Raw genomic sequence first — 25,664 nt, 5'->3', positions numbered from 1 at the left:
AATGCGATTTATCATCACACCTTTCCCTGCACCTCTGGAGGGGACGCGTTTCGGCCGCCACCCGTCTCTTGCATCCTCCCAGCGTGGATTTTCTCATGGAAGTGTGCAGACAACCGGGCTGTGCTCAGGTGGAATCGTCCCTGTGGGGACTCGGAGGAGCTGAGTTTGGGGGTGATGAGTTTGCAGGTCCCGTGTGCGCGGAGCAGGAGAGGTGACCGGCCGGGAGGGGACGGTGTGAGCAGGTCACCCTCGGTGCTGCTGCCTGCCCTGCGCCGGAGATAACGCTGCCCTGCGCCGGGAGATAACGCTGCTATCTCCCGCGGCGATGCCCTTCATGCCCCAGCAGCAGGACAGCAATGTCAGCGGCGAGGAGGGAGCTCTGTGTGCGGCACAGCCGAGGGAGCCCAAATCTCCCCTGCTCATCCCGTCCCGACAAAGCTACCCGGCACCGGGCACCCACAAACCGAGGGGAGGCAGCGGGGCTGGGGGCTCCCCGCGCCCTGCCGGGGCAGCAGCAAGGCCTGAATAACTCCCTCCTACAGCGCCCTGTCTTTGACCACTGCCGATAAATAAAGGGTCAGCACAAGGCAGGCCAGGTCAGGACATATAAAGAATAAATGAGAATAAATGGCCCCCTGTTTCCCCTCCACTGCCGTGGAGGACAGGAAAGAGGCTCCCACCACAGTACATCCCTAATGAGAAAAAACTGCTCCGTTTTGGCAGGGACACAGGAAGAAAACAGCCACAGGCACACACTCATCCCCAGGACCCCCACGTACTCCCCTATTTCCAACAAGCAGCCAAGAAATCACTGTCTGTGACCCTTGGTGGCACATGCAGAAAGGAAACTGAGGCACGTGGGACAAGGAAGGCCCTTGGTGGCAAGACCGGAGGTGACGGGGTGCTGAGAGAGATGCTGGCTCATCCCTGTCCCCCTGAGCCACGTGTGGATGCCACGGGTACGGGAGGAGAAAAAAAGGCCACGTGCAGCATTCGTCACCATTGGGGCCAGGTGGCCTCTGCAGGGTGATGGGCTTGTGCTTAAGCACCCTAAAACTCCTGCTAAATGTGCCCTGGATCAGAGAGATCCTGGGAAAGATCCATTCGGAGGCTGCACTGAGCACTCATTTGGCCCCAAACTCCGTGATGTGATGTGGGGACTGAGCATCCCAGTCCAGCTGCCTCCATATCTGTTCCAGCTCCAGCACTTATCCCTGCACCCACACCCTGCAGGGACAGGACCCCGGGGCTGTACATCCACCCCCGCTGCCTCCCACTGCTCCTGGGTGCTGTACCCCTGCCCAGCTGCAGGACAGTGGCAGAGGGATTTGGGAACACCACAGCACCCACTGTCACCCCAAACCACAGCCAGCCCTGCCACCCCCCAGGTCCTGAAATCCCATCTCACTCTCCTGAAAAACACTGGCTATTTTTCCATCTGCTCGCATCCATACGCCTGGACAGCAGGACAAGGCTGGGGGGAAGGATGAGGGCAAGGGGGGTGCAGGCCTTGGCAGGGACAACCTGCACCAGGGGCTGCCAAGGGACACCCCAAAACCCCGGGAGATGCAGTCAGACTGCTCTGTCCACATGACGCTCACCCAAACCTCTGGGGTACCCCCTTACCCCTCCCCACAGCCCCCTGCAGACCCCCACAGCCCCCCCAGCTGCCCCGGCTCAGAGGACGAGTTTTAATATCCCAGGAAATCTCCCTGGGAAGGGGCAGAGCCCCAGCTACTCCCCAGGCAGGGGGGGCTCCAGCCAAAACCCAGAGGAGGGGTCAGCCCTTACCTGGTGTGTGCCCGGGGGGACCCCAGCGCTCCCCAGCCATGGCTGCAGGGCACAGGGTGCCCCAGGGCCCTGCTGCAGCCCGGGCTGGAGACAGAGAGTTTTAATTGAATTTCTAGATTATCCTGGGGGAGAAATTGTAATCTCCTTAAATCCAACCTCTGGTCGAGTCCCGTAACCTACTGTCCTGCGCCGGGGAAGGGATTTAACGAGGGGGAGGGGAGGTTTCCCAGCCTGCTGATGCTCTGGACCCTGCACCCAGCAGGATTTGACCTGCAGGACGTCAGAGATGTGCTCCCAGCAGCCCTGGGGCCCTGCAAATTAAAGTTCTGCAGCAGCAATGCCCTGTCCCCTCTCCCCGTGTCCTGCCACGGTAACCAGTGTCCCAGGAGCCTCAGGAGCTGGTGGGGCTGGGACTGGTGATGGGGATGGCTGATGCTGGATCAGTGGGGTCTTTGGAGGGTAAAGAGGAGACCCCCTGGGTGGGACTCATGGCTGGGAGGTGTCCAGGGCTTAGAACTGAAACACCACCTAGCCCAGCTGTGCCCCGGGTGCCGGCGGGTTGTGCAAGTCCCCAAGAAAGTCCCGTTCCTTACCCAGGCTGTGGTGGGTGCCTCCCTCCCAAAAACTTCTATCCCTGGATTGTGTGGGCCAGAGGGCATTCTTGGATGGGTGAGTGACCTTGGGGCATCTCCATCACATGGTTCTGGTCCCTCCTGCATGTTCCCAAATCTGCATATGTTCTGGGCTTCAGCTCCAGCCCCAAACCTCCCCAGCGATGAGGCTGAGGCAGATGATGGCAGAGCTGGAATCAGCTGGCCACACTCCTGCCTGCCATAGCTGGGGCCTCTACAGGGACACGGATTTCCATTGGGAATGGCAGGTTCCCATCCAGCACGTGCCAAAAGGCTCAGGGTATAGCCAACAGCCCTGCCCCAGCCCTGCCCCTGACCAAGGGGGGAGCATCCAGCTGCTAAAAACCACCGTGGGAAGAAAGGGAAAAGCGAGGCAGAAAGGGCAAATGTCTCCAAGTGGATTTTATCACCAATCAGATAGAAATGAGCTGAGGGCCGCAGTGCTGTGGGGTTCCTATCCTGAAGGTAACACCAGTGATTGGAAGCATCCCTGGGATATCACAGGCGTGGATTATTTCGAGAGCCCTCTCACACCTTGGGGTTAGAGGCAGGAGATGATGGATCTGGATCCATTCATCCTTGTTCAGCCTGCAGCAAGACTAATCCTGTACCTCCCGCTTGCCCGGTTCCAATTGAGGCCTCTTTCCCAAATCCCATTAGTCCCAAGGCAGGTTTTCACTTGTTCTCACCTAACACAAACCCCCCCCACTCCACGAGCCGTGTCTCTTCTCCAGGGAAATTGCGTGTGTGGGCAGAGCCCGCGCCCAGGAAATGTTTATCCTGAAGGCACAACACGTGGCAGGTTGGGAGCGATGGAGCTGCCAGCTGGAGCCAGGAGCTGAGGGGAGAGCGATGGCATCTCCCCACGGTGGCATTCCAGCTGGGAATCTGCACAGAAAGGAGCAGGATGACCACGAGAACCAGCTCAGGATACACACTGAGAACCAGCTCAGGATACACACATCCCTTCCAGTCACAGGAGTTGGGATGTAAGCAAGGCTGAGCCATTAACTCTTATCAGCACCCTCCACTCTTTTTTGGACCTTAAACCCACTGTCATTCCTGCTCCATCAAAACATTAACAATTGCTCAACTCTCGGTGAGAAACACAGCCTGTGTCCCGCTATCACGGGCAGTTTTCCTGGTTCCATGGCCGTGCCAGAGCAAAGTTGTCATTTCCACCCCTGAAATGCTGCGTTTCCAGTGCTCTTTGGCACTGCCGTGGGTTAAGGTGTTGGCAGAGCCCTACACGTGATTGTTAACCCCAGGAGGAAGGAAACGGGGAGGAAGGACATGCCAAGCTCGGGAAGAGCCGCCCTCCTGGCTCTACTTACCCCGCGATCGCAGCGAGAGCCGCAGATGCTGAGCCCGGTGCCGGCGGCCGAGGGAGCGGGCGGGCGGCGGGGACTTTGCCGATGTCCTGCCTAATTGCTCCCGAGCTCAGATTACAGCCTCGCTTCTTCCCTACATGTACAGGAGCTGGCACCTCGGCCGCGGCCCCGGGGAGCCACAGCCAGCGAGGGGGATGTGCACCTTCAGTGGCATTTCCAAGGGGCAGGGAGGGGAATCGCGGTGTGACAGTGGTGGGGAGCCCAAGATGCCTTAGTGGTCTCAGGGGCGTTGGAATAGAAGCAGCTTGGAGGGGATTTCAGAGATTTTTGGGAAGCAAAGGACCAGCCAGAAGGATGAGACTCATTCCAAACTGGTGGATCAGACAGCGGTGCCAGGCAGTCAGTGTTCCAAGGCAAGACCACTTTGTTCTTGCTATTTAATGATGGCCATGACACAAACCCCATCTTCTCAGGAGAGGAAGAAAAATCCCTGTCCTTTTCTCTTGGGGGTGTCCAACTCCCCTGGCACACTCGTGATGCTGTCCAGCATCTCCAAGACAAAAAAGGCCTGTGCTCTGTTTTTACAGCTCGTGGCTCTGCCCACACCAATTCATGAGTTTCAGTGTCTTCCAAATCTTGTGAGGGCTCCCTTTAAAGCTCTCATTCCTCAAGCAGAGCCTGTTTGGAGGAAACCTCCTTCCCAGGGGTAACATGTTTCTGTCCCCATGTTTCTGCCCTTTCAACCCTTCCTTGCTGTCACCGGAGAGCTGGACAACCCCAAACTTCAGGCATGACCCCAAACCCAAGTAGCTGAAGGGCGGCAAAGGCAGGGCAGGGTATTTTGGGGACTGTCTTTATCTGCTGCATGAAGATTTAGCACAGGCATTGCATAACATTGGGGGGGTCACTGCTCCCATCCCCTCTCGCCATCAGAGATCAGAGACTCAATTAATCCTCCCTCATTCCCTGCCCACGGGGACCAGCCATGGGTGCCCTCTCAGCCTGGCCCTGGCAGCAAGAAGTCAAATCTCTGCCCGACGTCAGCATCCATTGAGGTTGGTAGCCCACAGCCTGGGGGTGAGGTCTTGTGGGACACCCCACTGCCACATCCTAGGGCACCCACTGCCACCACCCAGGCCACCCATTGTCCCTCCCAGGCCACCCACCTTGCTTGGAAAGCCCTGTTCAAATTGAGGTGGCCATGAAGGAACCCGACAGACAGACACTGAGGTCCCTAAAATGACTCAGTATTTCTGTGCCCCAGCCTTGGGTTCTGTTGTTAAGGGGCTCAGCAGACACAGAGACGCCTGTGGCAGAGATCTGGTCATTTAAGGTATTTAAAAGGTCATTTTTAAACCATCAAGGTTTGGTGCACATCTGCTTGTGCTCCCTCACTGCTCCTTTGCACAGAGCAGGTCACTGGTGGGTGGCTCGCTCAGGCACACACTGCAGGATCCCAGCAGCAATGAAGGGATCCCTATTTTTTTTTGGCCAGCCCTAAAATAACAACCCCCACGTGTGTCCTTGGGCAACCCTACAATGAACAAGGCAAGTGCAAAGCCTGGCGTTGGCGAGCCCGGGCACTGCTGTGTGTGCACACATGGGCTGACAAGGAGAAGGGCACCAGAGGGCAAACCCAAAATGCTGTCAAGGGAAGATTTGGGGAGCTAAAGGTGGTGTCATGCTGCTGCCACCCACAAGAGCTTGCAGAACCTCTGGGGTCCTGGTCCTGCCCACCAGCATCCCTTGAGCGGTAAAAATAGACATCACGCAGCATCCTGGCATGGCTGGGTGGCCGTGATGGCAATGGGAGGGCACAGAGCAAAAGGACCCCATGGCTGGGACAGGGGCCAAGTCTGGTGGCATTGGGGAGGATGACAAGTCTGGTGGCATTGGGACACGGTGACATGCCCCTGGTGAAGAGCCTCACGGAGAGTTACACAACGCCGGCCCGGCCGCCCTTGGCTGTGTGCGTCGTGCGTGCTCCTATCGACACGGCCCCGGCCGCCCTCCGACATCCCCGCGGGCACAGAACTCTGCAAGTGGCGTAAATGCAAGTGCACGTGAGCAGGGGACCTGCTCCAGCCCCCCCTCAAACCCTGGACCTCCTGCAGTGGTCATCAGCCACACACCAGCATCCCACTGTCCCCTGGCTTGGCTGTGCCGGTGGCAGGGGGTCAGGAGGGCTGGGATGGTGCTGTGTGGAGCAGGGGGAACAGGGCAGGCACCCACCCCCAGCATCCTGCTGGGAAAATACAGTGGTGAAGGCACTGCATGGCCCCCACCCAGGGACTTTTAGGATGTGAAAGACCAGCCAGAAGGATGCAACAAATTCAAACCTGGGGGATGTGATACCAGCTTAGAGCAAGGCAGTAAGTGCTGCAAGCAGGACCTTGGTTCTTTGGTCTTGCCACTTAATGAGGTCTGTGACCCAAAACCACCCTCAAGCCTATTCCAGGAGAGGAAGAAAAATCACCCTCTTTTTCTGTTGGAGGGGAAAAGCACTTGCTGGTCCCATAGGCAGCAAGGAGCTCTCCCCTCAACACAGCAGCGGGATGAAGCAGGGATGCTTTTGTCCATAGAGATGGGGAAACTGAGGCACAGTGACCAGAGGGGCCCAAGCATGGGGACTGGCAGCAGCCCTTGTCATCGCCTTCCCCCCTGCCTGGCCTGGCCCCAGGTTGAGATATTTATAAAGCCGATAAGGGAGCAGAAAGAATTTTCCAAACGCTGAAGTTACGTAACCTCTCCTCGCCCTCCACGGACATCGTCTGTAATTATAGGCTTGGGATGGGGGGGAGCCCTTTGTGGTGGGGCTGGTGGAAGGCAGCACAGCCACGGTCACCCCAAAGGGCTTCACCCTCCTCTCCCTCACCACAGCAGGTCCCAAGTGCCAGGCATCAGCCTGTGCCACCATGTCACCCTGTGGAACCTCATCCCTGAGGGACCCTGATGGTTTTGTGGCCAGTCCTCCAATTCTGTGTGGGGGACCCCAAGTTTTTGTCTGGGTTCTGGGCGGCTGATTTCCCCCAGGGTGCGCACACCCCTCCAGTCCATCCCAGCACATGCTGAATGCCACAACAGATGACAATCTGAGCACAGCCGACATTGCCATGGTGACTATCAATGGCTGCTGCTGGGAGGGCTCATGTGGAGGTGCTGCACCAGCACCTGCCCCCCAAACTGCTGACCCCCACCCCAGAGAATGCAGATACCCCCTGCCCTCCACTAGCCCCATTTCCACCACTCTTTACCCCATTATACCCCGCAGCCAATTTCCAAACCCTTCTCCATCACCTGATGTCTGCCTCCAACTCCACCAGCTCTGCCTCAGTTTCCCCAGCCCTGTTTTCGATACCCCAGGGGAGGGTGGAGTCCCTTCCCTGGGATATTTTTCTCTCGCCAAACTTCGGCCAAGGCTGCAGAGTTGGAGGGATGCTGAGCGAAGGCTCCGTCGCTGTGGCAACCCGCAGCGGCCGTCTCCAGGCGACCGCCCAGGGATGCTGCAGAGATGCTCTGGAGGCAGAGCGAGAGGGACCAGGGCGGTGGGGGATGTATCCATAGGGATGCCACCCCCTACCCAAACCACAGCCTGGATCTTTGTAACAAGGTGTTAAACCACCCTGAAGAGAGCCGCCGATTTGACTCAGGCAGCTGGCTGAGCACTGACAAACTCATGGCAGCACAGGCTGGCTGGTGGGAACACCAGCAGGATGCTCCCGGGTGGGAGCAGGGCCACTCTGCTTCCAGGGACACCTGCAGAGCGATGGAAATCATTGTTGGAAATAAGCCCGTTAGCTTCTTAACCCTCGTTAAGCAGCTTAGGGGGGACACGCGCCATCCTACGCAAACCCGGAGGCGCAGAAGGCCCTTGCCCGGGCGAAGGGGTGACGGGATCTCAGTGGGTGCTGCGGGGGTGGCACGGGGGGCACGTCCCCGTCCCTCCCCTCGGCGAGCTGCGCTGCTGCATCCAGCCCCCCTGTTGCTCCTTGCCAGCCGGGCCCATCGGCGGCTCCCGACAGCGCTGAGCAGCGGGCAGGGATGGTGATGATGGGATGTCACACCCGTGTGACGAGTGTGGGAGGTCTCAGCCGCAGCCCTGCCGGCGGGGGGAGCGGGGTGGCGGTGACAGCGCGGGGCGACGGCCCGGCCAGCGCCCGGCACCGCGGCTGCGGGACGGAGCGGGACGTTTCTAATCACTCCACTTGGAAACGCTCCCGTTTTTACATTTGTTAAATTAAAGGATGTCAGCGTCTGATGCCAAGCCCAGGCTCCCTCGGAAATTTAAACTAATGACAGCGAGGAAAATGAGCTGAAACCAGAGCACAGGCGCTCCCACGTTATCCAGCCGCACCAGCCATCTCTGTGGCGGGGTTTACATGGCAGATTGCAAAGCACCAACCACCACAAAGATTTCAACTTTCTGCCCCAAAATCCAACCTTGCCCACTCTGCTCGGTCAGAAGGTGCATTGGTGGCGCCTGGGCAAGCCAGGCTGCTGTGCTGGGGTCCCCAGAGACCCCCATCCTCCTCCAGCCTCTCAAAGGGAAAATACCTCCCTCTTTCTAGGACACCGCTGCCCTGGGCAGTGGGGTTTATCAGCACGGGGTGGAAGTGGGGGAGCAGAGTGGCGAGTGCAATGTCCGGATTTCTCCAGCTCTGATGATTCCTACAGCCGGCTCCATCCTGCCTGGCCCTGTGCCAGCAGGCAGCGGGGTCCTGGCAGAGCGCGGGGGCTGCCGCCGTCACACGGCCCCTCGCTGCCCCTCTTCCCCTCGGAAATACCTGGGCTCAGGCGAGGGCTTCGCTCCCGGCGCTCTCCAGGCTCCGCTGGGGTGGTTTTGTGCTGCAGCTGAGTAAAACCACAGAGTGGTGGTTGTCTTTTTTTTTTTTTTTTTTCCGTTTATAATTTTCTCGGCGAGATAAAATTAAACAAACAAGCCCTTCTGGGAGCAGCGCGAGGAAGGGAGCCTGCTTCCCTACAGATGTGCGTGTCCTCAGCTATTACAACCACCGAATTAAGCTTTCCCTGTGGCTGGGACATTTGCACAATCCCACTCGTTCGCCTCCTGCGGTTTCACTGGTAGGAGACTGGCTCACTCTGCAGCCTCCCTCCCCATGAGGTCATTACCCAAACACCTATTTTTCACAAAAACATTGAGAATGTTGGGGTTTTTTTTCCTGACCTCACCATCTTGCCATCAAATTAGAGTGGTTTGGAGTGCGAGGCTGGGAGCACTTGGCAAAGCAGAACATGCTGAGGAGAGGAGAATAGAATAGAATAGAATAGAATATAGAATAGAATAGAATAGAATAGAATAGAATAGAATAGAATAGAATAGAATAGAATAGAATAGAATAGAATAGAATAGAATAGAATAGAATAGAATAAAGGTGCAGCCAGACATTCCCCAGGGGATGGGGCTGCAGAGGAGGGGGAACGCTGTGGGTCAGGAGGGGAACGGGGTCTCCCAGCTGCACTCTAAGCCCCGTCTGCATCCCCCAAACCCAGAAAGGAACAATCATGGCATAAGACTTGCAAACACACCTAAACTTCCCAGCTTCATCTGCCTCGGGAGCCAGCACAGAAGCGTTGCCATAGCTTTGAGGACCACCGGTGGGTTTTGCAGCACAATCTGGACCACGGATCTATGCAAATCCCCAAGGCAGAAGTCTTTATGGAGGCATATGACAACCGAAAAAGAATAGCGCTCAGTGCTCTACTCCCACACGCCACCCCCCAACTTCACCATCATTTAAATCAGTCTTAAGTTGGAAGAATTCAAATCAACACTGTCGTCACAGAGCCAAGCAGAGAGGTGACACAACTTGGATGCTGCCAGGGAAATTGCCCCCCTGAGACTCCAAACTCATCAGCCCATCACTTTTTTTGAAACCCCATCGAGGAAAACAAATGAACTGGCAACTCGCTGCCCCCAGCTGTCCATCACCTCTGGCCAAGGCTCCTGGAGAGGTTTCCAACCAGCCTTCCCCCTGGGATCAACAGGAGGGGGACTGCTGGGAGAAAAAAATATCCAAGACATGCTGTTGAGGCTAGAGAGCCACAGTTGGAAAAGAAATCAAAGCTTCTAAAGAGAGAGATGCCAAGGAGATATGTTGTTCCCAAGAGAAACAGGACATTCCTCTCCCAGGGGGAGAAAAGGAGGAGGAAGGGTTGTGCCACCTCTTTCAGCTCCCTGGCATAGGTGCTTGGCGGTCTGGGCACAGCTTGTCCCTGCTGTGCCACGCTGCAGACACAGATGGCATCACAGATACTGATTTTTTTTTAATGTGTTTTGTAGGGGTTTTTTACCCCAAAAGCACATTTTCTATTTGGGGGAAAGGTTGCTGGGTCCAGATGGCAACCAGGTGGATGTGGAGCCACTCTTTGGGTTCCTGGAGACCACCCTGCCTTCCTGCACCACACCGAATCATTAGGGTTGGAAAAGGTCTCTAAGATCACCCAGTCCAACTGTTAACCTAGCACTGCCACGGCCACCACTGACCCATGTCCCCAAGTGCCTCATCTACACGTCCTTTAACCATGTGCCCAGACCCACTGCTGTCTCGGGCACATGACTTGGCATCAGCAGAATCCTCATGGCTCTTATGGGAGTCACAAAGAGAAGAAGCTGTGGGGAAAAAATTATATTTTGCTATTTCCAGAAACAGCGAAATCAGGTCCTGGCTCAGTCCAGAGGGAGAAGGATCATCAGGTTAGATTTTCCTTGCAAAACATGTTTGAGTTACACAAGCAAAGGGATCAGGCTGGAAGCAAGAGGGTGAGATCATCTCAGCGCAGTCCTGGTTGATCCCCTGAAACCACCCAGTTTGGCTGGTTCAGCATAATTCCTGCAGCAAATTGTTCCTGCAGGAAGTTTTAAACCTGTGCCCTTGGGCTAAGCCTTGACAGCATCCTTCACTGGGAACAAGGTACCTGCCTCCTCAAGGTAACACCTGGGTATGTCAGAGGGAGAGGAGGGCGGGAGCAGAGTTGGCCTTGCTATAAATAATCCCATGAAGAGGAAACAGGAGAAAAAGCAGCAAACACAAACCAATAAACCCAGGGAGATGTGTTCAGCTACAGGCACTCAGTGTGAACAGCTCCGTGTGCCCCATGTGATCCCGTAGAATCAGGCACAAGAGAAAATGGGATCCATTGCAGCTCAACAGAGCAGGATCCAGTCCAGACATCACCTTTCCATGAGAAACACATGGAAACCAGCCCAGAGCCCTGTGTGCAGGATGCAACACATGGCTTGTGGCAAGACCTCATCCACTCTGCTCCATTAAAAATGATAAAGTTGAGAAAGGGGAGAGTTAAATTAAGGAGAGTTAAATTGCAGAGAGTTAAATTAAGATGCCTGTTGGGCCATGTTAACACAGAGCTGGCCTGGCTCCTGGTGCCACCGGCACTGAACACCCAGCAATCCCATCCCCAGCAAGCTGGGAAATAGCCTGTGTTTAAGGCAATCATTATTGGCAATCTCTGATCCCAGAGAAAAGGGCAGAAAAAGCAACTTGTCATTTTCACCAATAAAAGAGGAATTGCAGAAGCTCAGCAAGCACAGTGGCCAGCAGGTCACAACCAGCAGTGCCGGAGTGATTCATCCTAAACGAGCCAGATTTAGCTAAACTAGCCTAGAATAAGGCAGGGAAACAGCCCAGAGTTTTCCCTGCTGGTGCCTGCCAGTTATTCACCCATGCAAGCAACAGGGCCAGCGAAGAGGAGACAGAGCAACATCATCCCCACTGCTGCTGTCCCATCCAACTCCAGGATAATCAATGAAAAGCTTCAATCCCAGCTCCCACACCGGGATACTGCACAAAAGCCCATTAGAGAGGGTTTTTTTTTTCCCTCTTTTCTCAGCCCGTCTTCCCAGAGCGCATCAGTTCCCAAAGGTCCTGGAGGACCCAGGGACCAGGCACCGCTCTGCAGCATCCACTGGACTGGTTTTCCCCATAAAACGATCAGAGCAGCTTCAGTTTGGCTTGTGTGTAACTTATTATTAAAGCTGAGCAAATAATTCAGGGCAAGAGCTCCAGGAGCAACGTTTCGCCTTTTCATTTTCCGCTCTCGAGCTGTCTGCAGTTTTCCCAGAGCTCGGGGATGATTTAAAGACATGTCTCCGGACGGGAGCGTCTTGCTGCGACGCCAGCTCCGAGTGTTTGATGGCCTGGATTTCACGTGCGCATTCGGGGACACGCCGGACACATAAGGATGGATGAGCCTTCCCTGGTATCCTAATTAGACGAGCAGCATTTGCAAGTGGGTTTTGGGGATTTTTTTTCTGTGTCGGAGACCTGCGAACACTTCATGCAGAGTTAACGACTGCCCATTCATTAGGCAGGGCTCGATGAGCGTTTTGCTTTGTGGCACATCATTTTTCCAGTCAATGGTGCCGTCCTGGACACGAGATTTCCTTGGAACATCTCGATCCTCATTACACCTCAAACCACTAAGCATGTGGGAAAGGAGGATGGGGCCATGGGCAGAGCCATGGGGCTGTCATGCTGTGATGGCTCCGACCTTCCAGCGCTGCAGCCATCCCAGGAATTTGCTTCCTCATTAGTGGAAAGGTTAGGGAGAAGGGATCGGCTCTGTGCAAACTCCCCATGGTGCTCATGTGATGTAAGCTGGCAAAGGCAGCTCGCCCTGGTGCTCGGGCAAGTGCCAGCCGAAAGGAAAGCAGGGAAGGGAGAGCCACGTTCCCAGGCTGCGGAGCCCAAATCAGAGGTCCCCATACTTGGAGTAGAGCCTGTCCCCCCCACACCGTCTGCCTGTCCTTAGGAAGTCCATCTGTCCTCAAGGCCATATGAAATGCTGACTCCAACTACCTCCACCCTTTTCCTGGAGGAAAGGGCTGTTGCCACCTGCTGCTGTGACCCCAGACACTCATCAGAGAAGCTGAAGAAGCTGAGAAAGGGACACCCCTCCTGAAGCCGCAGTGGAAGAGCTGACATTGAGGACAACCCTGTCTCCTTTAGGAACGTGGCCTTGGAGAAAGGTTTGGGCTCCCAGGATTGGCCCAGGCAGCCGCCGTCCCTCAGTTTGTTGCTTTCAGGACGAAGCAGACCAATGCCATTGACCTCCCACTGTAAGCACCCTCAGAGCAGCTCATGTACTGGACAGAAGGAGCCATTTAATGTCCCCCAGCACCTGAAAGGGGCCAGGGACACTTTGGGGCCATCCCAGGTGACCAAGCCTGGGGCTCCATTAGTCCCTGCTGGAAACCCTTCTCCGGCCAAACAGCTTTCTCCTCCCATTGCGTAATTGCACTTTGTTGAGCAGACCCAGCCTCTGGCAATACATTTTCTCCAGCCTTGCTGCTCTCCTGCAACATTTCCCTTATTCCTTTCACTCTCTCTGGACAGTTGCTGAAACACGCGGAGAGGGAGAGGAGAGAAAAACCCACTGCTTGTCCCACTTGTAAAGCAAAACCTCGGATGGGAAAAGGGGGGAAAAAAGCAGGGAGTGGTGTCAGATGCCTCTCCCCAATCCATCCCCTCCCAGTTTGCCTGTGGGGGTTTGACAAAAGTGCTTTTTGGCTGACAAAATGATTACAGGGTGCCGAGACAGTAAGTTGCACATCGGTTTCTTTCCTGCATTTCAAGCAGGGCAAGGACACGGCTGCAAAAGCAGCTGCACTTCTGGAGGGGTCACAGTGCAGGAGGTGAGGGAGAGGGAATTTGGGAAGAGGAGGAAGGAGGGAAGGAGGGATATTTTCTGCTTGGAAAAAAAGCAAGGAGAAAGCAGGTGGGGGTGTGCATGAGTGAAGCAAAGGCAGGTGATGCTGAAGATCCGTGATGGGATGGGGCTGGGTTTGGGAGGATGCTGGTTGGGGTATCTGGACCAGCCCAAGTGGGAAAGGGAGAAGCTGCAGCCGCTGGCCCCTGAGCAGGGTCAGATCCTGTGGCCTTGCTACGAGGTGGGGCAGCGGCACCACTGGGAGAGAGAGCAGGGTGCGTTCAGCTCCGGATGGGAATATGGACTGCGCGGGGCAGAGCGAGGTGCCCGGGGCACACTCGGACTCGCCGTGCCTGCAGGCAGTGGGTGCTGGGCAGCGGGGAGGAGGAGAGGAGGATTTCAGCTCCCAACTCAATCTGTTGGAGAACTTGGCCTGCTCCCCGTCAAGCTGAAAATAGCACACATGTAAGGACGTGCACGCAGTGCTGGCTGTGTCCTCGCCGAGCGCTTCCTTCCTGCTGCGCTCCACGCAGCGCCCCGGCCTCCGCCTGCGCCTCCGGCCCCCCGCAGCCCCCCGAGCCCCCCACGGGGGACAGGGCTGGGGCAAGATGTTCCTTAGAGCATCCTTATGCCACAAATCAGGGCCAGTGCATAGATGCAAGAGCCTTTCACCTTCAGCTGCTTTTCACGTGTACCACGAGGTCCGTCCGGCGGCGGCTTCCCCGCCGTTATCATCTGGAGCGGGCGAGGCTGAGCGCGGCTCACGGCAGGAGCCGAGCTTTATTAGAAACAGGCATCTGGCTTCAGCCCTCCCTGCAGCCCCCGGCTCAGGCTTGGGATCAGGCTGGGGCAGAGAGCACGCACGCGTGCCCAGGCAGCAGGCAGGGAACTTCCAGAAGTCCCCAGTTTTTCTCCTGATTTTATCTCCGGGCTTATTATTGGCGATGTGAGAATAAAGCCCTGGTGCTCCGCTGCAGGAGCACGTGCTGCCCGGCCGGGGTCGGGCCCCAGCCCTCGCAGGGACGGGGAACCAGCAGAGCGTGCTGCAAGCTGGAGGATGGAGATAACCCTGGCAGCAGCCAGAGCTGATTCCTGCAGTGGAGAAGGAAGAAAAGAGGCTGAGCTACCCATGGACATCAGGCACAGGAATAATGGGAGAGCTTTGTCGGGACATCGCTGCAGCTCTGAGCACAGCTTGTACAAAGTGCTGCTCCTCTGCCATCCCTGCTGCGAATACCTCTAAAGAAACGTTCCCCTAAAGGGCAAGTACCCCGGGATGGAGGAAACACAGGAAGGAGACTTACGGGGCCGTGACTGGGGGATCTAGGAAGTGCAAAAAGCAATTAACACCAGGGCTAGGGAGGATATACAGGTGATCCACATGGATATACAGGTGATCCACATGGAGCTTGGTGTATGGAAGAGGGGATTGTTAGAAACAGACAGGTTGTTCTGTGCTCAGTGTAGTCAGGGTGACCTACACACAGACTATAGGGGGATTCCCTGTGCGGCCAGAGCCAGCAGCCCTCCAGCTTCCACGATGTCCCGTGTCTCAGGGCAGGGCTCCACAGCAGCACCCAGCAGGAAGGGCACTGCCTTGTGGAATAGATTTCTTCCCCCAAACCTCCACTCTGCCAGGGCTCTGCTTTATGCCAACAGCTGCCTCATGGTGCAGCGCTTGGCTGGGGATAGCGGCAGGACACCAGGGAATATCAGTGGCTGGGCAGGGACCAAGACCACACTCACAGCACACCAGATCTGCACCTGGGCATGGCCAAAACCTCTCTGCTTCCCAAAACACTCTGAGGAGCAGCGTTAGCCAGCGTGTGGTATCAGCTCTCCTGAAACAACGTCATTGTGGTTGAGGCAGGATCCTTATTAATTCTTTCCTCTCTTTAATTTCCATTTTTTCTCAGTTCCCTTTCCTATTGCTCAAGTAGGGCTTGGGTAGGGCCCTGCTGCTGCCAGCCTGTGTCCCTGTGGCATGGTGCCACCAGTGCCATTGCTCCATGACATGAGGATGTGATGGGTGGCTGCATTTGGGGTCAATGGTGAGATCAGGGGCATGCAAAGGGAAGGGAGCCATGGATGGAGCAGAGAGCCCCAGATGGAAGGGAAGGGGAGGGTGGGGAACACCAAAAAAATGCCCCATCAGCACCAGGTAGTGGATTGAGGGGGATGCATGGGTGGGTCCCAGCCCCATCCACTGTCCATCTGGGAGAATGGAGACAGGAAACTGCCACTTATTGAAACAGCTTTGGTGAAACATCCCAACTTCTCCCCAGACACCATTCCTAGGGATGGACCACAGGGAAAAAGGTGGGACAGGACATCCTCAGCACCCACAAAATGCAGCAATTGCCTTTCCCACCTCTGCCAGAACCACCTTCCTCAGCCACCCATCACCAACACACCCCCCTCCACCCTTGGGTCATCCCATCACTTTCATCCCCCAGGACCCTGAAAAGCACCGTTTTCCCCTTTCCACCCCACATCCATCACTCCTGCAGTCCCCTCCAGCACTGATTGCCATTGATGCCATCCACATGTCCCCAGCTCCCAGGGGACCCTATGCAGGGGCCAGCACACGGAGCCTGGATGGCTCCAGGGCCTCCCGTGGTGCCCCCTCGCCTGCTAAATGTTATATAAATGCCTGGGCCCAGGACTGTTTGTGTTTGTGCTGCCTTCAGCGCTGTGTTCCTCAACCCTATTTGCATAACAAATAATTAATAATAATTAATGACTGGGAGAACGGTGTGGGCTGCCAGATTCTGCTAATTAGTGAACAAATGCCATTGCACAAGCGAAGGCAGGCGTCACACGGCCCTGCGTCCTCACCAAGTGTGGGGACACGATGGGGACAATGTCCTGTGTGACCCTTAGCCCTCTTGAGGCAGGGGAAGAGGAGGAGGAGCAGGAGGAGGCAGCGCTGTGGGTGGTGTTGGGATGGGTCCCTGGTGCTCCCAGGTGGGTGCTTTGGTGCAGCCCCGCTCTGTGACTGCACACGTGGATCCCACAGCATCTCACACCCGGCTATCTCCATGCCCTTATTAGAGCCTGGGACAACACTGCTTAATTGTCTGGCCATGGCACTGCTGCACATCATTAACAAGCAAACCAGCACCAGCTCATTAAGGCAAAGCCTTTGCTCTGGCAGCTCCACAGCCAAATCATTCTGGGGACATTCTGACCACAAGGGCCCTTGCAGGTGGCACCTCCTCACAGCACCAAAAAGTTCCCCCTGTGCCACTGATGCTGGAGAACACGGAGGAGTGAGGATGCGAGTGATGGGGTGGCCTGTTTGGTCACCTGGACCCAGCCTTTGCCTGCACCTCACACACCTGCAGCTGCCTGGGGGACTGGGAACATGGAGCATGAAAGGGAGGGGAAAGGGAAAAATGAGAAGGAAAAGGGGAAAAGGAGACAGAAAAGGAAAAGAAGAAAAGGAAGAAGTAAAGGGGAAAAGACAGAGAAGGGAGAGAGAGGAGGCAATAGAAGAAAGCAATGAGAAAAGAGGAAGAAGGGAATGGGGAAGGAAAGGAAAGAAGGAAGGGAAAGGAAAGGAAAGGAAAGGAAAGGAAAGGAAAGGAAAGGAAAGGAAAGGAAAGGAAAGGAAAGGAAAGGAAGGAAAGGAAAGGAAAGGAAAGGAAAGGAAAGGAAAGGAAAGGAAAGGAAAGGAAAGGAAAGGGAAAGGAAAGGAAAGGAAAGGAGAAAGGAAAGGAAAAGGAAAGGAAAGGAAAGGAAAGGAAAGGAAAGGAAAGGAAAGGAAAGGAAAGGAAAGGAAAGGAAAGGAAAGGAAAGGAAAGGAAAGGAAAGGAAAGGAAAGGAAAGGAAAGGAAAGGAAAGGAAAGGAAAGGAAAGGAAAGGAAAGGAAAGGAAAGGAAAGGAAAGGAAAGGAAAGGGGAAAGGGGAAAGGGGAAAGGGGAAAGGGAGGGAAAGGGGAAAGGGATCAGGTTTTCTTGTCTTAGATCTGCTCAAGCACTGACTGCTGGTCACACACGGGAGCCCTGGGAGCAGTGGGATGCTGGAGCAAGAAATGGCCAAAGCTTGCAGATCTGTGTGGCCAGAGCCAGCCTGGGAGCAGAGTGCCTTCCTCGCTGGGAGAGGAAGGGATGAAGCAGAGCAAAGCCCTCTCTCACGAAACTCTTCAGGTCCAATTCACTTTCCCTAATCCCTGCAGTGTCCCGGACAAGTCCTGGCTGCCAGTAGAGCTCCAGAGCCGCTCGGCCTCACTCTCACTGCAGCTCCAAAGCAGCCCCTGCTCTACCCCCCCCAGCAGAGCAGAGCTGGGTGCAATTACGCTTCACTGCCTCTCCTCTCTCACTGTAATTCCTTTGCTCCGCTGAATTGCTTCCCCTTCAGCACCACACATAATCCACTGCACTGTAATTACACGGGAATTTTAATATCTGATGTATTTATAAGATGCACTTAATTCATCAGCCCCTTTAACCACACTGTCATTCCAGCCTTCAGCAGGGTGGGAAGGATGACTCGCTGTCAGATGGAGATTAGCTGGCCCATGTGTGTAATGAGTTGGAGGGTGTTCTCAGCCCAGCTGAGAGCCTCACTGCCAGGTCCCACCCTGGCTGGGGAGCAGGATCCCACCATGTCAGGTGTCCTGACCCCTCAGGGGATTGTGCCAGGGCTCCCCTGCGCTGTGCAGAAATAAAGGGCAGCACAATCCAGAGACTTTCCCGAACATTTGAATCATCCAACAGGTCCAAATTTGGCAGAAATGAAGGGCCTGTGCTGGGGTGAATTTTACCCCTACAGCCCAAGCACTGGGGGTTTCCCCAAAGGGCTCCCCAACATGAGTTACGCACGTTTGGATCCCTCCAAATCCACAAAGAAAGTAGCCACTACTGAAAGCTTATTTCTCCTGGCATTTGTTTTGGTGGCTCCTTTCCAGCCATGTCCTATAAGGGAACCAAAGGCCTTTGAGCCTCTTGCAGTGAGCACAATGCAATGATTTTCCCAGCCTGGGCAGGAGGGATGAGCTCACTGGCGTCCTTGGTTCCCCCTGGCTTCGGGGTGCTGGGTCCCTGTGCCGAGCACGGCGCTCGCTGCAGCTCCTCAGGATGCCCAGGAGGGCAGTGGACTCAGCAGAATGCTGGGGGTGGCTGGGCTCCATCCCACCAAGCCCTGGGAGAAATGCCAGCTGAGCCTGGGAACGAGGGGCAAAGGGGGAGAGAAAGGGGTGGTCTCACTGGCTCGGTCCCTGGGGGCACCCTGGCTCTCGCTGATGGATGACACCACATATTTCACACTGGGGTCACACTGGGTTTTCCCACAGCCCTGCAGTGACATCCACACTGCCCTGCCAGGCACCCCTGTGGGTAGGTGGCACTCACAGGTGGTGGCATTGCCCCCACCTCAGCACTGGCCACGAGGCACCACGGAGGCACAGCCCAGCTGCCAGTGGCACTGAATCCTGCATGAGTGGGATGGGCCTGGGACCCACCAGGTCCCCACAACACCGGGTGACCTTTGGGACACAAACCCTCCTGCTTCCAGCAAGCTGTGCCGGAGCAGAGCTGTGCTGGAGTGGGACTGTGATGACATTTCTGCTGGAGAGGGACCTCCAGCGAGTACCACCCTGAGCCCCAGGGCTGCTGTCAGCACCCTGAGCCCACCCACAGCCCTCGGGCTCCCAGGGCTGGGTCAGATCCCAGATGCACCCCGGCACTTGGCAGTGGTCAGGCACAGTGACACACTGGTGACACACTGGTGACACACTGGTCCCCCACCAGACCACGGCCTCGGCACTACCTGGCAGTGAGGTCTCTCCCCACAGCTTCCTGCTCTGGCACCCTGTGGCTCCCTGGGAACACAAGCTGGGGATACGAAGGGTGCTGAAGCCGGCCTGATGTCCCCCCATGCCCCATGTCATGTCACACACTCCAGAGCTGCACCTCCCTGCCAGGCTGCCCAGAGTGCCAACCCCGAGCAGGGACACCAGCTCTGGGGGCAGAGCTTGGGCTGATCTGAGGCAGGGTTATCCGAGGAGATGGTAATTTCCCATCCCCTCCCCATCAGGAGGGTCCCTGGTACCTGCTCTCCACGGGATGTCACGGCCTCCTGCCTCAGTTTCCCCATCTGCACAGTGCTCTCCGAGAGGGTAAAGACAGGACCGTGGTTGGCAGGGGGTGCAGCAGGGTCTCCAACCCAACCTCTGGCTTAGGACCAGGGCAGGGCCCTCTCTCCTTTCTCCATTCCCAACCCCTCCTTCCCCAGGGTGCTGCCATCCAGGGGGAACTTTGGCCCCCAAGGTCACTGACAGAAGGGGGTGGGGGCAGACACCCCAACCTCATGCCCAGCCAGCCCTGCCAACCACCCCGTCCAGGTCCTGGCCACTCCCTGAAGCTCAGCTACCCCGCAGGTGTCCCCCTCCCTCCCCGCTGTCCCCAAAAAGCAAATATCCAGGGAGATGGGCTCCGCGCTGCAGCTCTGCCGGTGGCACTGGCGCTGAGCAGAGCAGACACTGCAGCACGGCCGTTACGTAAGCCCGAGCCAGCTCTGGGGATGTAGGACACCGGGGTTATCCCCCGGCCCCCCCGGCCCTGCCACCCCCACCCCGCCCCAGCCACGGGGCTGGCGGAGTTTGGGGGAAAACCCCTCCAGCTCAGCCCACACTGCAAGGGCTGCAGGGGGGGCTGGGGTGGCCCTTGGGTTGCTGTGGCCCTGCCATGGGGCACACGGTGGTGGCACGGGGGCGGCAGTGGGGGGCCAGGAGGGTTGTGCCGCTGTGGGGGAGGGAATGGGGCAAGCGGTGGGGTGGGATGGGACTGGGAGGCAGCAGGTGCTGCACCCACATCCCACTGAGTCCTTCTGCCAGGGCTCACCCGTGCAGGTGAGAGCTCAGGGAAGGAGCCAGGTCGTCAGGTTGAGACTCCTGGGCTGTGCCTCCCTCGGGGTGACTCACGGAACAGGATGAACGCAGCCAGGCTGAAGGATCCAGCCCTGATGCCAGCCTGCTATATCTATATCCCCATCCTCACAAATCTGGACGGTCAGCATCCCTGTGACAGCATCCCTGCGATCAGCCTCCTTGGGATCAGGGTCCCTGGAACAGCATGCCAGAGAAGTGCATCCCTGGTACCTCCAGCACAAGCAGGGGAGCCAGGATCAGGGTTTCCCAGAGCTGAAGGGAAGATCCTTTCCCTGCGGGACAGCCCCGACATCACCTGCTCTGCATCCCTGCGGGGAAACGGAGGTGAGGGATGGCACAGCTGGCATCACTCACATCACCCATCCCCAAGACACCCGTCCTCTGTGCCGGGGGCACGGCAAGTGGGCAGGCAGTGCTGGCAGCACCGCGGCTCCCCCAGGATCAACCTTACCCTGGCTAACAGACCATCGGGATCCTGGCAGCATCCCCTGCCATGGTGCAGGATGGTGACAGGGATGGGGACCCCATGGCCCCACAGTTACGTGACTTCTCTCTGGCTTTCTGTCAGGCACAGTCTGGATCTGGCCATTTCTGTCTGGGGATGTTGGGAGGGAGAAAGCCCAGGCTAAAGCTCCCAGCAATGGGAGATACCAGAGCAGGAAATTAATGTTAATTAATTCATAATGACGCTGAGATAGTGATACCAGATGCTTCAAAAGTCCAACGGGGGAATCTGAAAGTGCTTTGTAAGAAATCCGTCGCCCACCGGCAGTCCTGCCTTGCTGCAAGCTGGGAACGAGGGAGTGAGCTGGGAACCGGGATCAAGCTGGGACTGGAGGACCAAGCTAGAACTAGGGAACAAGCTGGGACTGAGTCAGGAATGGTGAAAGAGGGACACATCCCTGTGAGGTGACAAGCCCACAGCCACCCAGAGCTGTGGAGAGCAGCACTGGGACCCCCCCCTGCTACCTGCCACCACACTCCCACTTTTCTCCCTTCCACACCAACTCAGAAGCTGGAGTGGAGCTAGAGTGACAAGACACCCACCATGCTCCACTCCCTGGGGCACAGGGGCTTCCCAAGTCCCTTAATGCTCATTTTTTCCTCTCCTTTCCTCCATTTCAGGCTCACCGGGTTCAGGACAGGTGGTCGGGTGTGTACTGGGGCACTCAGGGGCCCGCAGGGGGATGGAGGGACAGGCTCATGATCTGGGACAGGGACACAGGTCCTTTGCCAACCAGTGTCCCCACACTCAGAGGACAATTTCTCCCTCCTCATCCATGTGAGCCAGCCCTTGCCCTGCTCTGCCAAACCCAATCGGGGCTGCACTTTAGCCAAGAGGTGTAAAACCGCCTAGAAAGCAGCTTGAGCCTGGTGCCACCTCCCCAGGGCTGGGAACCCCAGAGCCAGAGCCGGGAAGGGTGCGACCATGAACTCTGCAAAAACCACAGGCAAACCCCTGGGCTTGGAGCTGTTTGCCCTGACAGGGGGGATTATGCTCCTTCCCACAGTGACACAACAGCACCTGCACCCAGAGGGGACCCTCAGAACGGGGGCTAAGTGAGGTGGCCGAGGCCACGCAAGGCCTGGCAGCGGCAGAGCAGGGATGGCACGGCCAGGGCACGGCGCTGCCATCCCTGCTTACATAAGGTGTTCCTTAAGGTGTGTCCGAGTGCACACACCCGAGCAGTGACAGGAGAGCAGGACAGATCCATCCCTCCAGCAACCCCTCACAGGGGCAGTGCTCCCACTCTTTTTGGAGACAGCACCCCCAAAACTGCCAACCTGGCCTCCTTCCCCCTGCACAGAGGGTGCGTGAGGCTCCCGTGTCTCTCAAGCACATTCACACCCTAAAAGCCCCTAAAAGCTGACAGGAACTGGGTGGAAATGCTGGGTTTCAGCTCGCGGTGCAATTCCCCCGACAGCTCCTCCGAAGTTTATCCGCAGCAGGAACGGTTTCTACGGCGCTGCCGGTGAAGCCGCCCCAGCAAGTGGGGAGAGGGGAAAACCCCACTGGGAGCACCATGGAAAACCACAGAGCACCACAGATGAGGCCACCAAAATCCCACCCCCGCTGGTCCTGAGGGACTTGTCATAAACCCCTGGGTCATTCCAGGGCTAAGGATAAAACTACTTTGACTTCACAGGTAAATTAACTCTTTTGGCTAAAGAACAGCAGAGGCAACACAGGATTTCAAAGTGTGTTTTGTATCAGAGGCAAGAAATAAAGTGGCCTTTACGGTGCCTTCCCCAGCAAAGCTGGAGCTTTATTAAGCTTATCTGGCATGGATGGGAATGCTCGCTGTTATTCCAGGCCTGAAAAGAGCAGGCAAGGATTTTTTTTTTTTTTTAGTCTTGTTTTCATTATTTTCTGGTGGCTTCACTGCTTTGTGCTCACAGAAAGGGAATTTCACCTGCTGTTACAAAGAAAAGGCCCTGGAAAGTTTTGCGGAGAAGGGGATGAGGGGAAGAAGATTTATGGAAGCAAAACGAGTTGTTGCAGGGTTTGTTGTGGATTTTTTTTCACAGTGACCTGTAAAACACCCCCAGCTCTTTGCTGCTTGCAGAAGACCTGGCACTGACATGCCAGTCCCTTGTCCCCACCAGTGTCACCCCTGGGATGGCGGTGGGAAGATCTCAGAAACTGAGGTTGATTTGGGGTGCAGAAGGAAGGCAGTGGGACTGCTCCCCGTCTTTTTCACAAGCAAAGTCATGCCACGCTTTCTAAGAACAGGAAAGAAAAAAATCCAGCCCTCGTTTGCTGACACCACAGCAAAACAGGTGGTTCAAAATCACAAGTGCAAGAGGGGGGAGAAAAAACCCTATTTGGTGATTTTGTGCTCATATTCATTGCAAAACTGTCCGGGAATGCTGCTAAATACACACCATTTTCCCTTCTCACACTCTTTGCTCTATAATTAAGAGAGACTTCTAAAAATACAAACGGCCTCGAGCACCCAGTGAAGGCGTGCAGGTGCTGCTAACTGGAGGCACTTTAGTACAGCTCATTTTCTGGACAATTTTACTCGCCTGGCTCGTGCTCAGCGCCGATACTATTACAGTGATGCAATTATGCTGCTGCTGCTGCTGCTGCTGCTGCCGTGGTCGGCTCGCTCGGCTTTCTCCCTGCGCTTTGCAGTTTGCCTTCAAAGCCCCCCCAGCCCCGCAGCTCCCGGGCTCACCCCAAGCGTGTCCCCGCCGGCAGGGCCCAGGGAGCTGGGGATAAGAGGGTCAGACGGGTGTGTGTTACACCAACATGTGAATATCCATGTGTGGGCATGGAGGGGCATAACCCCACATGGGCATTGCCCAAAACAACTGGTGTGCAAAAGTTTTGGGTGAGGAAGCAAGCTGGCCGGGGGAAGCAAGCGGAGGGGAGCAGGAGCATGGAGAGGATCCCAAAAGGCAGCAGCAAACCCTCAGTGCTGGCTGGGCAGGGAGGGGGCCCATGGCACTGGCACGGTGATGCCGCTTGGCAAAACATCCCCCCCAACCTGGCATCTGGGGCACAGGGGTGAGGGGGAACTTCCCCCATGGAGCTGCCGCTGCAAAACTTCCCCTTCTTATTTCTCCATTAGGGCTGCAATAGGTGGAAGTGATTGACTCACTATGAGACTGCTGTTTTTGCCTCTGACTTGGGATTAAGACGGAGCTGGAGGAGCGGAGGAGCCGTTGTCGGCAGGCACCGGAGCCGGCACTTACCTCTCACTGCATCCAGCCCCTCCGGCCGTGGGGCTGCAGCTCCTGGAGAGTTAGCTGGCAGGGGACCCCACATCCACTCGGGTTTCTCCCAGGACCGACGTTCGGCTGCTGCTTCTTAGGCACAGACCCAACCCCTCCATTCCAACCACAGGGAAAAAAAATATATCTTCTTCCAAAAGAAAAAAAAATTTGAAAAAAAAATTTAAAAAAAAATAAAAAAAAGAGGGAGATTAAAAAAAACCCAAACAAATAAAACCACACTTTTTTTCTTGGTTTGCTTTCCCAGGGGAGAAAAAAAAGAAAAATAGATAAATCCCAGCGACCAAGAGATCCAGACTCAGGTGAATTTAGCTTCAAACTCCCTCTGCGCTTTCAGAGCCTTCACCCTCAAATGGGCTCTGGAAGATGCTGGGGGACCCATCGTTGCCAAAGTGTCATCAAATATCCTTCGGGCTCAACTCCGCTCCTGCCCGGGGAGGGTGGACTTCTTCCCTTCTTCCCTGCTTGCTGCGTGCTGTGGAGTTGGCAGGGACCTGCCTGTTCCAGCCTCAGCGTGGAGGGTGGGTGGGTTGGTTGGTTGATGTGGGTTGGTTTTCTTTTTTTTTTTTTTTTTTTCTCGCCGCTATTGGTTTTCTTGCTATCTGATCCTGAGCGAGCGCTGCAGCTCGCCGCTTCCCTGCTTTTTTCCCCCCAGCTCCCAGGCTTTTGACAGGGAATGAAACACAGACACCCAGTGAGACAGGCTCCGGCTTCTACAAAGCTCCACTCCCTCCTGCTGCCTTTGTCCGCGAACAGCAACTCCTCCAACTCTGCCCGTAGACACGAGGGAACCTCTGCATCAGCACTTTCCTAATGGCTGCTTCGCCCCAGCCCTTCGGCCCTTCTTCTTCTTCTTCTTCTTCTTCTTCTTCTTCTTCTTCTTCTTCTTCTTCCTCGCTTCCTCTCCTCTACCTTGATGGCTTCCGCTTGCTTTTCCTAGCCCGGCCCCGGCTCCGACAACCACAGCCACAGGGAAGCAACAACCCTTTCCCGATGGATCCATCTCAGCTCCCCCGTGCCGGCGGCTGCGGTCGGGGGGTAGTGGCCCCGCAGTCCATCACCGTCCTTCCTGGGCACCTTCCATGAAAAATCAATGGTGGGGACAGCGTCCCTGAAGGCTTTGCTTTGGGCTGGTTTAAGGGGCAGGGGGCTGCGGGTGTGGAGAGGAGCAGGGGGCAGAGGGAGGGCTGAGAATTGGAGCCACTTCTTTTTATTGCAGGCAGGGATTATTTTTATTTTTTTTTAAAGGTTGACTGGAATCCAAGTTTGTTTCTTTGGTAGTGAGCATTATTTTAAGCCATTTGGAAGGCTTTGGGTGTCTCCGGGTCACCCTGTCCTTATATTAGTGAGGCCTTTTTGGAGAGGGTCAAAGTGAAACCTTGCTCCGGCAGCCTCTTTTCCCCGCGGAGGGGAGCGGGAGGCACAGGGATGCTGCAGTGGGCTCACAACCTTGGCTGGCTCCCAGCCAGAGGGAGATGCAAACCAGCCACCGTCTGTAATTTTTGCTACACTTCCTCCACACTCGGTCACTCGCGAGATCCCAGGGCTGCTGCCTGCTCCTTTTTTGGGGATTCACAGGCTTTGTTCAAA

At 56.1% G+C, this 25,664-nt stretch overlaps 1 protein-coding gene across 3 annotated transcripts in view; it reads right to left on the bottom strand.

Moving 5' to 3' along the window:
• The window catches only part of LOC138118777 (ATP-sensitive inward rectifier potassium channel 12), a 30,187-nt gene extending 5,451 nt beyond the window's left edge, over positions 1 to 24,736 (bottom strand). The window contains exon 1 of one of the 3 annotated variants that reach the window (XM_069029983.1): positions 24,036 to 24,736. The gene's annotated coding sequence lies outside the window, so the exon portion shown is untranslated. Of the gene's footprint in view, positions 1 to 2,384; positions 2,518 to 3,757; positions 3,819 to 24,035 lie in introns of those variants that run through there. The other 2 variants (XM_069029984.1, XM_069029985.1) reach the window with 2 other exon arrangements.
• Between the last annotated feature and the right edge of the window lie 928 nt (positions 24,737 to 25,664).

Source organism: Aphelocoma coerulescens, chromosome 14 (assembly GCF_041296385.1).
Source record: "Aphelocoma coerulescens isolate FSJ_1873_10779 chromosome 14, UR_Acoe_1.0, whole genome shotgun sequence".
NCBI lineage: Eukaryota > Metazoa > Chordata > Aves > Passeriformes > Corvidae > Aphelocoma > Aphelocoma coerulescens.
This window is presented reverse-complemented; position numbering and strand designations above follow the sequence as displayed.